This window comes from Neopsephotus bourkii, unplaced genomic scaffold, assembly GCF_033783945.1.
Source record: "Neopsephotus bourkii isolate Nb327-2 ecotype Australia unplaced genomic scaffold, CSIRO-AGI_Nbou_v1 NB_860, whole genome shotgun sequence".
In the NCBI taxonomy this organism is placed as follows: domain Eukaryota; kingdom Metazoa; phylum Chordata; class Aves; order Psittaciformes; family Psittacidae; genus Neopsephotus; species Neopsephotus bourkii.
In genome coordinates, this window is record NW_026901356.1 from 1,673,622 (window position 1) to 1,685,865 (window position 12,244).

The following is a 12,244-nucleotide window of genomic DNA, read 5'->3' on the forward strand; positions in this document are numbered from 1 at the left end:
CTAAACTGTACCCACGGACTCACCATGGCATATACATAGCAGAAAGCATGATGGGGAAAATATCTATGATCAAACATCTCTCAAAGGTCCTATATCATTCTTCAAATGGATGGTAATGAGAATTTTCTGCACATGGATTTATCCAGATTAATTATCAGTAAGTCTAATTTAAAAGTTGTTCTACCAAATATCTAAAGACTTCTTTCTACTAGGGAATATACATATAGAGGGCTTAATAGAAACTGAGTGGAATCTTGAAAGTATTTTCTGGTAATACATTCAAGTTTCTAAACTAATCTGGTCATGATTTCCATGGGTTTTGATACCATCTTTTCCCAGGAGATGATCTCAAAACCTATGTGTTAAAAAGTCATTTTCTCTGTCAGCTACTGTTAAATGAAACTATGCATGTGAGGAGCCTTCTGTCAGAGTTTCCCCCCTCCTCCCCTAGACATGTTGAGCACAGTTCTATCTTTTGTGATGTTATTACTGTGAATTCAAAACTGTGATCTTATTGTAAAAAAATGCCTTCTAAAGGAAAACCAGTTTATAAAATCCATTTATAAATCTCAGTTAAAATTTAACTAGGGTACATTTCTGTCTGCCTAGGGTGGATTCCTGCTGTGTGTTCCCATCTTCATGCAGCACAGCCTTTGACAGCAGCTGGGAGAAGCAGAGTCACAGTGCCTGTTTGCAGCATCCCTCATTCATCCACTGAGATGTTTCACCTCTAGAAAACAGAAGTTGAAAGGTAAAAAACGAAAAATATGAAAATGACAATGCAAAAGACAAAGGAAAAATTAGGGGTTCAGATCCCAACTTTCCACAAGCTCTGTGATTTATCCAGTATGGGACCAAGCCGACAAAACTCTATGGCTTCTAAAACAAACCCATTCACAAAGCTTCCCCAGATTAGCTGATGTCTGTACCCAGATGCAAGATAAACTAATAGTCTGACAATGACTCTTTTCCATTTAGAACAGGCTGTAAACCTTAAGAAGGTCACAATCTAGAATAAAACCGGACAAATGTATATTTAAGCTTCTGCCCAAGCTTCAGACTAAAGGCTGTATTTTCTGTTGGGTCAGAAAGCAGAAGGTACAGAATCACCATCATCCCACTGAAATCCTTGGCTTCACTTCTAGCTAAATTAATGAAATTGAAAAGAGCAGGTGTTCTGCCCTGCCTTGAGATCAGACCCTTGTATTTAAGATGAGACATTAGCTGTTGATATACAAGCTTCTTCTTTTTTTTTTTTTTAATATATATGTTTTTTAGCCAGCTATTTCATATACTTCATACGAAAAAAAAAAAGAAACCATAGTATTTCATCCACTGTTGTTGGTTTCTTTCTATTCTTTCAAGCTTAGTTTATGATAAAGCACTCTTAAAACCAAAATTTACTACACAGGGGAGTTCTACAAAAACTGAGTTACTTCTTCACATCTGGGAGTCTTTCTTAAAATGACTAGTGAGCAGTAAAGGAAGAAATCACTGCTATCAGTCCAGCTTTAATTTTTTCAGTTCAGAATCTGACTATGCACACTCATGTTACTTTGAAACGTTCACTTATCTCCTGATGAATTTTCATCAGTCTGTTCTTTTCCACATATTTGTGAATCAGAACACTACAGTTACCTACGTTCAATACTGCTAAATTAACAAAGCAAAAATCAATGATTAAAGCCTACAAGCCACACAATTGCTATAGTCTGCAAGCTGCTTAATTTCCCTTTCATTTCCCCCCAATACTTTGTTCTTTGTTGCATCGCTGTAAGAGACCCTGTGCTGTTATTCACATTTATATTAGGATGTGTATAATTTAATAATATGTGCTATTTGTATGTGTACACATGTATATACAGCATGTGTATGACAAAATAATTCTTTGGCATTGCAGCTGAATGAGCTGTGGCCTCCCAGAGATCAGTGTGACTCAAATACTGCAATCACAAGGAGCTCCACTGACTTTTGTTATCTTGAGAGCAGGTGTTAGAGCCTCTGATGGAAGAGTACTCCATGGCTTTGGACTCTGAGCTCTGCACATGTTGTAATCAAAAATGTTATTTTATTTGGGTGACTCACAGGAAAAAGAGATTTTCAGGATTTTAGAAGTCTGGGTTTAAACATGGAAACAACAGGAAAATATGCTCCTAAACTGTCCAAGAACTGATTCAATAGCCACTGTCAAAATACCTCTGGCCATACCAATACTGATTTGTTACTATTGTTTTGTACTTCCCTAATAGGAACGGCAGGACGAGAGTCACCAGATGAGATATTTTATCTGACTTATCAAATGACAATGTTTTGTAACTACTGTCATTACAGAGCAAGAGGAGTTTGAAGGGCTCAAAAGATACTATCTACTAGGTACACCCCCTATAGACTTAAGTTTCTCTCTAAACACAGGGCTGAAGCACATGCTCATCAAGGAGCCAAAGGCTCCATCCAGGCTAAACACAAGCACACTTTTCCAGTTCTCAGCAGGATGAGAGCAGGGTTTCAAGAAGGAGGAATTTGATTAATGGCTAGTGCCTAAAAAGCATCCCTCCCAGCATCAGCATCACCCCATCACCAGATTTCTGATTTCTCTTTTTTAATTTTTTTTTAATCTCAGATTTCTTTCCTTCTACCAAATCCCACTATTTCCAGAGACAATGTGGGATTTGCAAGGAACAGAGGATCATTTTTCCTTCAGACATTTACTATATGTTTCAAAGTCAGTCTTGCTCCTGTTGAAAAAGGTACGTGTTTTCCTGTTAAGCAGAAGGGAATTGATGTTGCAGACTTACAAACCTGCACCTATCAGCTTTTTTTTTTTTTTTTAATTTTATATACAAATAGGTCTCTTCAAAAGAAACCCAAATGTAATTTACTTGCAATTTAACACACAGAGAAAAGATGTCACTTTGTAACAGAGGATGTTGATAAAGGTGGCACCTGAGCTGCACATCTCTATACCGGTTCTCTTTCAAATAGCAGCAGGTGCTGAAGTTCTTATTTGTGAGCTAAAGGCAGACTCCACCAGCACCCAGTGATTTATGCTGCCCACTCCAGAAGCTGTGCAGGAATTAGTTTTTTAAACTCCTCTTCACATACCAGTTTGAAGAAGTCTCATCCAACAGATATGAAGGGAATCCCAGCCAGCAGTTCATCAGTGCACAGTCTCCCTTGCTGAAGACAGGATTTGCATTTTCTGTTTTGAAAACAAGGCAATTGCACAGTAGTGGACATAGACATGTGTTATTAACTCCATGACCAATAACCTGTTTTGTCACTATTCTTAATTTGTGTCTCATAGTGTTTATATGGTACAGAAGGGTGATACTTGCTATACTTTAAATATCCACACTAAAAACGAATACTAGAAAATCCTATATTGTATTTTACCTGTCAGAGGTCATCAGAAGCTGTATTTCAAGAAAACTGAAAGCATTAGATGTAGTTTGCCCAGCAGATTAATACTGAGCTGTGAACTTTCATCCTCTGCAGCAAGATTTCCATCCAACTGACATAGAACTGACATGCAGTAACACTTACAACCAAGGGGATCCAATTTAGACAGAGTTCAAATGGTTTCAAGCTACTCATAGGTCACAGAGGTAAAGTATGCATAGGAGAGCTGGCTTTAATCAGGTTTTCAGCAGTGTCACACCAGAAGTGATAGGCCACATTGAACATGAACTGGATGTTAGGCTTGAGAATTAAATTACCAAATATATTTAAATATTCTGAATATATTCTTTAACACACTTTCAGAACCCCAAAACAGTTTAATTTTTTTTTTCCTTTTTCTCCCCCCAGAATAATAAAGACACAGAATTGTGCACAAGCGTAAAAAAAATATCTTTCATCTTTCCCATGTGGCGTTGTATCTGTCTGTCTTCAGAAGCTTTGGGGGAAGAAACATGATCCAAGACAAAACCAAAACAGCTCCATTGTGGGTGAAAGTTTGGAAATAATCTGCAGAAAGACTCAACATTTTCTCCATAATGCATCATTAGAACACAGGAAAACTGAGAGGGACAGGAAGGATTACAGTGAGAGAGAGGATTTAGGAAAGGCCAATTTTAATGCAGTTATCAAATGGTGACCTACTTATGAAACAGGCAGGTGGAATCTCCGCTTAACATTTCATACTAAAGAACAATGTGAAAATGAGAGGACTCATTGAAAGACATGTCACTGAAAGACAACGTGTTATTCTCTTGAGACTTTTAAAGGCTACATTCCACCCAGAAACCCCTGAATCTGTCAGGTGTTCTTATTTCCAGTTTCCCTGATACATTTGGCTGGATCCAAATCAGCCCTGTTTCCTCCTTTTCCTGTAAGTAGGCTGTGTGCTTTATCTCCATGCCACTAGAAATACCAAGAAGTAAACCGGGAAAAGGCTCAAGTGATACAACAGAAAGCATCACACCTTTTCTACAGTCGCTCCCACTCGTTTGCACTTGGTTTAAGAACTGCTTCTCAGCAGAAATAAAAAAGCAACTACTGCACAAAGCCCAGCAGACATGGTATGTGGCGTTTCTGAAGGTTTTCATTGAGTTTTGTTCTGGGAAGGATTAAAAATCCTTACTGCTGTGCCTGTCTGCAATATCCTCTCTGCAAAATTCAACTCAATGCCACTAAGAGCAGGGGGAACTTGAAGTTTATCAGTAGAAATACAGTGCTGAATCTAATGTCATATTACAGCAAGTGTGTCTCAGATCAGCAAAGCAGAAGCAAGAAGCTGGCAGAATGGGATCCAGGGGTTTCTTACTGAACACTCACCCAGAGCAGCATCACAACCAACAAAATTACACCTTAATAACCCATTACTTTCACTGCATCCTATCTGGTGATTCAAAATGTATAAGCAGGAAAGAAAAAACAAGGGATTCAAGCAGTGTTTTCTTAAATGAGATAAATTAGGGCTTGTCAGATTCCTTACTATTAGAAAACAGATTGTTTCCAGTACCTGGCTTACTCATTTACCTCTTTTTCAGGTCGTCTTTACAGAACTCTAAAATGTACAATACAGGCATAACTTTAAACACTGGACTAGCTAAAGTGCTCCCATCTACGCTAGTAAAATAAATATTTAAAAGTTTTCCCCAAACTAGGAGGCTTTTAAAGACTGAGCCATCATAGCTCTTCATTTTTGCTCCTCACAGTGTATGAACAAGTGGTTTTATCCCAGTCAGAAAATCATTGTCTTATGAAGTTGTGCCGTTTATTTATTGTTCTCACTGGCCAGACTAGTATCACAAAATCAGATGCACTGTCCCTCAGTTCTGCATGAATAGTCCACAGAAGCTAAATATGAAGACATCTCTTCTTTTCTTTCAGCCTACAAGGTCATAGAATTCTTGAATTATGAAAAAGGCATTTTTCTTGTTTGTCATTGGCACATTGTCTTAACAAAATAAGATTCTAAAATAACAGAGCTAGCACTCTTGTCCAGTCGCTCCAAAGCCTCCACGTGACCCATTCAGATCTTATAATCACTCTGTATAACTCTGAAGCCTTTGATTATCCGTGTTTCCATTTCCACATGTAATTGCACAGTTCTGAGCTGCTGGATTTAAGAGCACAGGGACTGCACCTAAGTAGAGGTGCAGCATACTCCTGTAATTAAAACGTTTTACAGTAAGGCGAGATGCAGCTTTCCTTCTTTGTTTTTGCTGGAAAGCCATACTGTGCTGCTTTTTGCCTCTTAACACAGCCTAATGACTCACGGCATTTAGAATAGAGTTAAATATTTTTCTTAACACAGCTGTATATGTTTTATTTCATACTTTTGCCAAGATGCCTCAGATATTCTGCCAACTACTACAGTCTTCCTTTCATGTGTTTAATTTTTAGTTTCCATGGTTCCATGAAATACAACTTGCTGAATGATCTCTAAGCTCATAGCTGGAAGTATCTATTTATTCCACCCCACAGCTGCATAGAACCTTGGACAGACCTTAACACCCATCTTTTTGGGCTCCTTTTCAGAAGCTGTCCGTTAGACTGTAGCTGCAGGTCTCCTCTTTGTTTCCCTGAAACACTCCATCATTAAAGCACTATCCAGGGTCCACTTCTTCCACAAACATGAGTTTTATTAGCTCTCTCCATAGCAATGCAAAAACCCCACAGCAACTGGAGAATTTAGCTGATGAGTGTGTCTTCCTACCAGACAGCACCTGATGCATCTGAGCTTTTCATCCTCCTTGAAGGATTGTGTTTATTTTTACGTAGCAAAATGGAGGAAAATACCATATTGTTAGGGCGCATCTCAGATCGGCTTGCATGTGAAATGGGAAACATGTTTCGTTGTAACTTCTGAGGTCTTTGCTAGCACCATGCCCTTATGTGGCAATGAATGGGGCTTCCTTAAATCTGCCACTAAGTGACTACATCCTATCCTGCTTGTTAATGATCTGGCTGCAGTTATTAATTTCTGTTACCAGTGCAACACATGTCAAACAAAGACTTTCGAGCTAAAGAAAATCCAATTAGTGCAGAATGCTTCAGAACATCCCTTTGACAATACAAACTATCATGCCTTCACCATTATATCGTCTCCTGCCTACACTGGAAAACCTGTGAATCCTAAAGCTTTGCAAGAACTGCTCGCTTCTCCAGCAGAACAGATTCCTAGGGCTCATCTGGAAGATAGCAAGCACTTCCATGGAGGCTGACCTAAAACTGTGGAATGAATGAATGAACTGCCTTAGGAAAAAAGGGATTGTCTCAAATCTTCCCCGCCATCTGCTCCAACTTCAAGGCATATGTTAGGAACTTGCTTTAAGTTTAACATTAAAAGGGAATCCACATGTGTATTTAAAATACCAAAACCAAACCCCAACAAACAAAAAGCCAAAACCACCAGTCCCGCCCCCCCCCCCCCCCCCCCCCCCGCAAAAAACCCTCAAAAAAAACCCAAACAAACAAACCAAAATACAGAGAAAATAAAACCAACCAGCCTACAGAGCAGATTACTCCACTGGGGATCTTAAGAAATAAAACACCACCCCCACCCCCCAGCTGCTACTGAAGAGATGCTAGAATATAGACTAAGAGTTTCTTGCCCTTCTGAAGAACTGCATTGAGTCAGTAATTCTGATGTAGAAATAAAGGTAACAGAATGGTAAAAAACATGCCTTAACATCAACATTTTATCCACACCAAGCGCTGCTCACAGATTTCTCATCGCACTGCTTTTCATTCGTCATCTTCCCACGCTCTACTCAGAGTTTATGCTTTTCCCCAGTTTATTGACCAGCTTATTTGACATCACCTGAAAAAAACTCATGCCAATTAAGTATAATATTCTCCTCATTGAGTCTTTAAAAATACACAATACCCATTCCCATTAAATGGACCCTGGATAGCAATGCTACATAGGACTTGAGTTGTTTCACGTTTTTCAGATGATTAGCATCAGAACCTCTCTGTGAAAATAAAGCTGTGACGATTCCGACAGTTAAGCTGTCTCCTCTGTGTGGCTGCACAACAACTTTTAAATAAAAAAAAAAGAAAAAAACCCAAGCAGCAAGAGATGTTTATTTTAGACCTAAATATGATTTATTTGTTGATTCTTTAGCTTTCATATTTGAACAGCCTCCAAAACATTAAGCTTAACCATCTCTATTTCCAGAACAATGGAATAGGTGCATCAACATTCTGGTTAGCTGGCTCATAGTGACCAAAGAGTCAATTGCCTGGGAAAGGACAGGAACTGTAAGGGTTAACTTGTGGGTTACCTCAGAGAACATTTGGGCTCGTTTGCAATACACCACCAGACTTAATGACCATCAAATAATGGTTGCATGTTCTGAGATTTGGAAAACCTCGACTCATTCAATTGCTTTCTCTGATTAGGTCTGTACTTATTTGGCATTACCAGAGATATCTCAATCCCTAAATAATTAACCTACAACCAATATGTATGAAATTGCCTCACTAAGCTCACTATCCAGGATTGTTTGCTGTTAAATTAGTAGAATAAATAATTTACACCAAAAAAGTGTGCACAAGATAGTGCCAATAAACCTGGGGGAACTTGCTCATTATTTGCAAGAAAATTGGATGAAACACAATTCCCTAAGTACAAGCCATTCTGTAGAGTAAAAGGTGTATCAGTACTATTGCAGTATGTAGGGAACAAATGAAGTCTCACAACTGTTCTCTTCAGGGTATGCTCTCTTCATTAGCCTTTTCTTTAGAGCTACAACTACATATACTGTACATATCAGACATCAGGAGACTGAACCTCTGCATATGAAGTACATTTTTGATAGGAAAAAAATCACAAAAGTATGGTAAATTTATCATCACTCTTTAATAAGTAAGGAGCTAAACAAATAATATTCAATACAGAAATGGCAGCTGTGTATCGTTTGGAAAATCCACAAATCATCTTTTCCAGAGACAAAGATTACTATTGCTAACTCTAAATGATCCAGAAAATTGCTTTGTAAATCTGTAATTCACAGGATTTTATCAGTTTAAGATCATTTCAAAAGGAACTGTTGATAAAACTTATCTCTTGTCAAGTTCTGCAAACTCACAGCACACAATGAATCGGTGTCTTTGTGCTAATGTCACTGGCAGATGAAACAGGCCCTGCCGGCAAAGAAAAACAATACTGACTCTTGTTAAAATTTCAGAAACAGTTTAAAAATAGTTATTCTAAAGGTGCATTCAGAATTCCCAACGAACACCTGACATTTAGAAATAAATAAATTATTTGAGAACCGTTTGGCATAGAAAATAGTGCTGAGGCCAAACCAGAGCTTATGACTTTCATGTGGGCCCATTTCCCATTAGGTTCCTGCAAACCTAAGCTCCTGCACTCAGACTGTTTGTAGTGTTGGAAGGTAATGGCTTTCCCTGCACAGCAAGGTACAAAGAAGAGACTCCTGCCTGCTGTGGCTTAAACTCTTGCTACAAAAGCACTGCTTCTCTGCCCACTCTGGATTACGCATCCCCCCTCAAAGAGACACCCAGACAGGGAATGTCCTAACCTAAAGAACCAGCTTCAAGCATCCCTGCTCTTCAAGCTATGCTTTTCCTATAAAGAGATGTGGTCACCAGTCTTAACATTCTTGATGCTTACATTCTTGCTCCCTAGATTATGACTCATGTAGTTTCATGAACTGGATCCCAATGCTTCCTGCCATCTATCTTACTTAACACTGAAAGAAATGATAGATACGTATGCCAGCTTACCTGTTCTTCTAGAAAACAATACTGGGGATACCAATTTCATTCACTTCTCTCATTTTTATCCCAAAAGACCAATGATGACAAGAAAAAAGGTTAGCCCTGTGGAGTAAAAGGTGTCCCAATGTCATTTTTGCATGCAGGGATCAGATAAGCACTTGGTTTGTTCTGTCTGAAGACAGCTTTATACAAATAAAGCACTGCATTTTATCATTCGGTAATGGAAAAGACCTGTCACTCTTTGAATATCATCATATGGTCGGTGGCCGGCAGATAATGGACTGTTAAGTGTCAAGGTGACTGGCTTTGAATGTGCACAAAACTAAAAATTATAGACCTGTCATTCCAGAGGCAGGCCACAATTAGCTGTCTATGCAACTTGAAATTTCCATTTTGCCAGCTGAATAATCAATTGGCTACAGTTTCTCAATATAGATGCATTTTTGGGCTCTGCACTCAGGATTTTATCATTGTTGTAAGGTTTTTCAAATAACTGCAGTGCACTTAAGCAGTTGGTTTAGGAGCGAACTGCACAGTTATCTCCTCCCCGGACACATCTACAAATACATTCACCAATATTTTACAATCAACACTTTTTACATTAATTTCCTCTAGCTATGCTGTACCCTGTAAGGTTTCTGCCAGGGATGTGGTGCTAAGAAACACAAGCTACACAAAATTCACCACTTCAGACTCCACAGCTCTTTATTTCTATTAACAACACAACATTCTTTTTCTACATTTTGCTACCACTTTGCCCCTGATACAACTTAATAATACAACATGACTTAGAAATAAAATGCTTTCAGTGGTCAATTTCAAATAGGAAAAGCATTTTCTTTTTGGAGAACTTTCTTCTGTATTACTTCCTAACAAAATTTTAAGGTGGCTGGAGCAGAGACCTTCTTTTATGTTGCTGTAACAGCAGAGATAAATACAGTGATATATCCATAATGACTCTTACACTCCACTTTGAAACTAAACCAGCAGTGCAATCAAAAAAGTTCAGAATCCCATGACATAGATTAATGTATGTACTGTACCCCTTTTTGCCCTGGACAAATAGCAATCATTTGCTGTTGTCTGCATTTGGGAAAGAAATTGCTTAACATTATGCCTGAATACAAGAATAGGTTTACAAAATGGGGACCTCAGTAGGTTCTGGGTCTATAAACAACACAACATCAGGACAAGTGCTGTCTCAATGTCTTTTTGACATGGAAAAGTCCCTTAAAGTCATGCTACTGCAAACCTTTTTTTTCTAGCTCAGTCTGATGAGTAGCACATAATGGGGCAAATTCCTCCCATCTGATGTGCAAGTGCGACACACAGGTTGTGTCCAAAGCCATTTGAAACAGTGAAAAGACATCTGGGATTGTTGCTAGACTTTGAATCAGGCTGCAATATGTAGCCTTCCATTTTTATAGTACGTCATCTATTGCTAAAGCCTTCTCATGCAGTCCTAGGAGGTACACAGCAATACTCTGGTAATCTAAAGAGGGCTGCTGATCATTGGAGTCATATGATGGAGTCTGTAATTATGTGACATATGGGCTTTAGTGATGACTAGCTCAAGTGGTAACGTCTTGAGGAGGTCCAGGTCTTCCCCTCATAGACTCACCCTCATTTCTCTCCCATAGCACAGTTTACTCTTCCCTTATTTGTCCTATTTAAATACTCCCTCCATCCTTTTTGCATGATGACTCTTAACAGCAGTTATTTGAACAGTCTAATTTAGACCAAGCTATAGAAGTAGCTGTATGTGCAGAGCTGAGGACGTGGCAGATTACTGCAAGAGAGCAGGAACAAGAGTCTGGAGGGAGCAGAGGGGAGAGTTCTTAAATTCACATTACAGAACTACACTGTTAGCCTGTATTTCCTCCCTGCTTTTTCTCCTCTCCCCCTCTAGAAATGGAAGGTTAGGCCATTAGAGAATTCAATTGGCTCCAGATGGACCCTTAACCCAGCTCTTCTAATAAAAACATTTTCCTGTTAAACAACTTGTGTCACATGGAATAGATGAAATTCATCTTTAGTATACCGCCAGGGAAGCCTGGAAAGACAAACCTGAAGTATGAATGTTTGTATCTCAAATACAAAAAGGTAATGCAACAATGATTTATCTCACAATTAGGCAGTGGTAATTAAAAAGGTAATACTGTAGCAGACATACAATACAAGCTTTGAAGAAAAGTAAGAAAAAGAAAATTATAGCTGCTTGTTTTTTTTAAGGCAGCGTTCCAGTTGTATGTTTTCTATTAAATTCTTCAGAAAAATCAAAATATAACACTTGTCAATATGCCTCCTAAGTAATCTCTTTCATGGGCTACTGCCATTGTTAAGAAAATTATCTTGATTTTACATCTTTTTTTTTAATAAATAAATCAAAGATCCAGTTTTGCTTGGATAGAAATCAGTGTCAAAAATCCCCAAGTTTTCTCAGTCAGACCATGGTCAGTCCTTTTTGCAAGTGAGAACAAAACCTTTTCTGTTCTAGGTTAACATTTAAGGTACTTGGCAAATACGAACAGACTGATTTTGCATTCAGCAGCAGGTTGCTTAAGTAGCTCACATTCTCCTTCCTCCTGGCCTGTGTTCCACCCCACGTGCCAACCAGTGTTTTGGCTGGCACAGACATTTGTGTTGCCATGTAGTCAGCATATATTTTATCTTTTACCAGCTGGATCTATTCCTTGATCAAGCTCACTGTGCTGCTGTGCAAACAGTTGTGGCAGCAGACACAAGAGCTGGGAACAACCCACCAAGGGAGGGGATAGATGCCCGAGCTTCTTCAGCTGTGACTGCTAGGGAGTAAATGCTCTCACTACTACAGGCTGTGTAGCCTGTCTATCCTAGGTCCTCAGACAGTTTCTGTTTTGTTCCAATTTCTTTCAAATCTATTTATTCACATGTCACCTTTGCAAGAAGTGCTGTGATTCCAGATTTACAGCTATGGAACTGAACTGCAGGAATATTTTCAAAAATATCTTTCAGAGACACTTAGATTCTGAGTGCCTACAATGCTTTCAAAATGAGCTTCTCATTG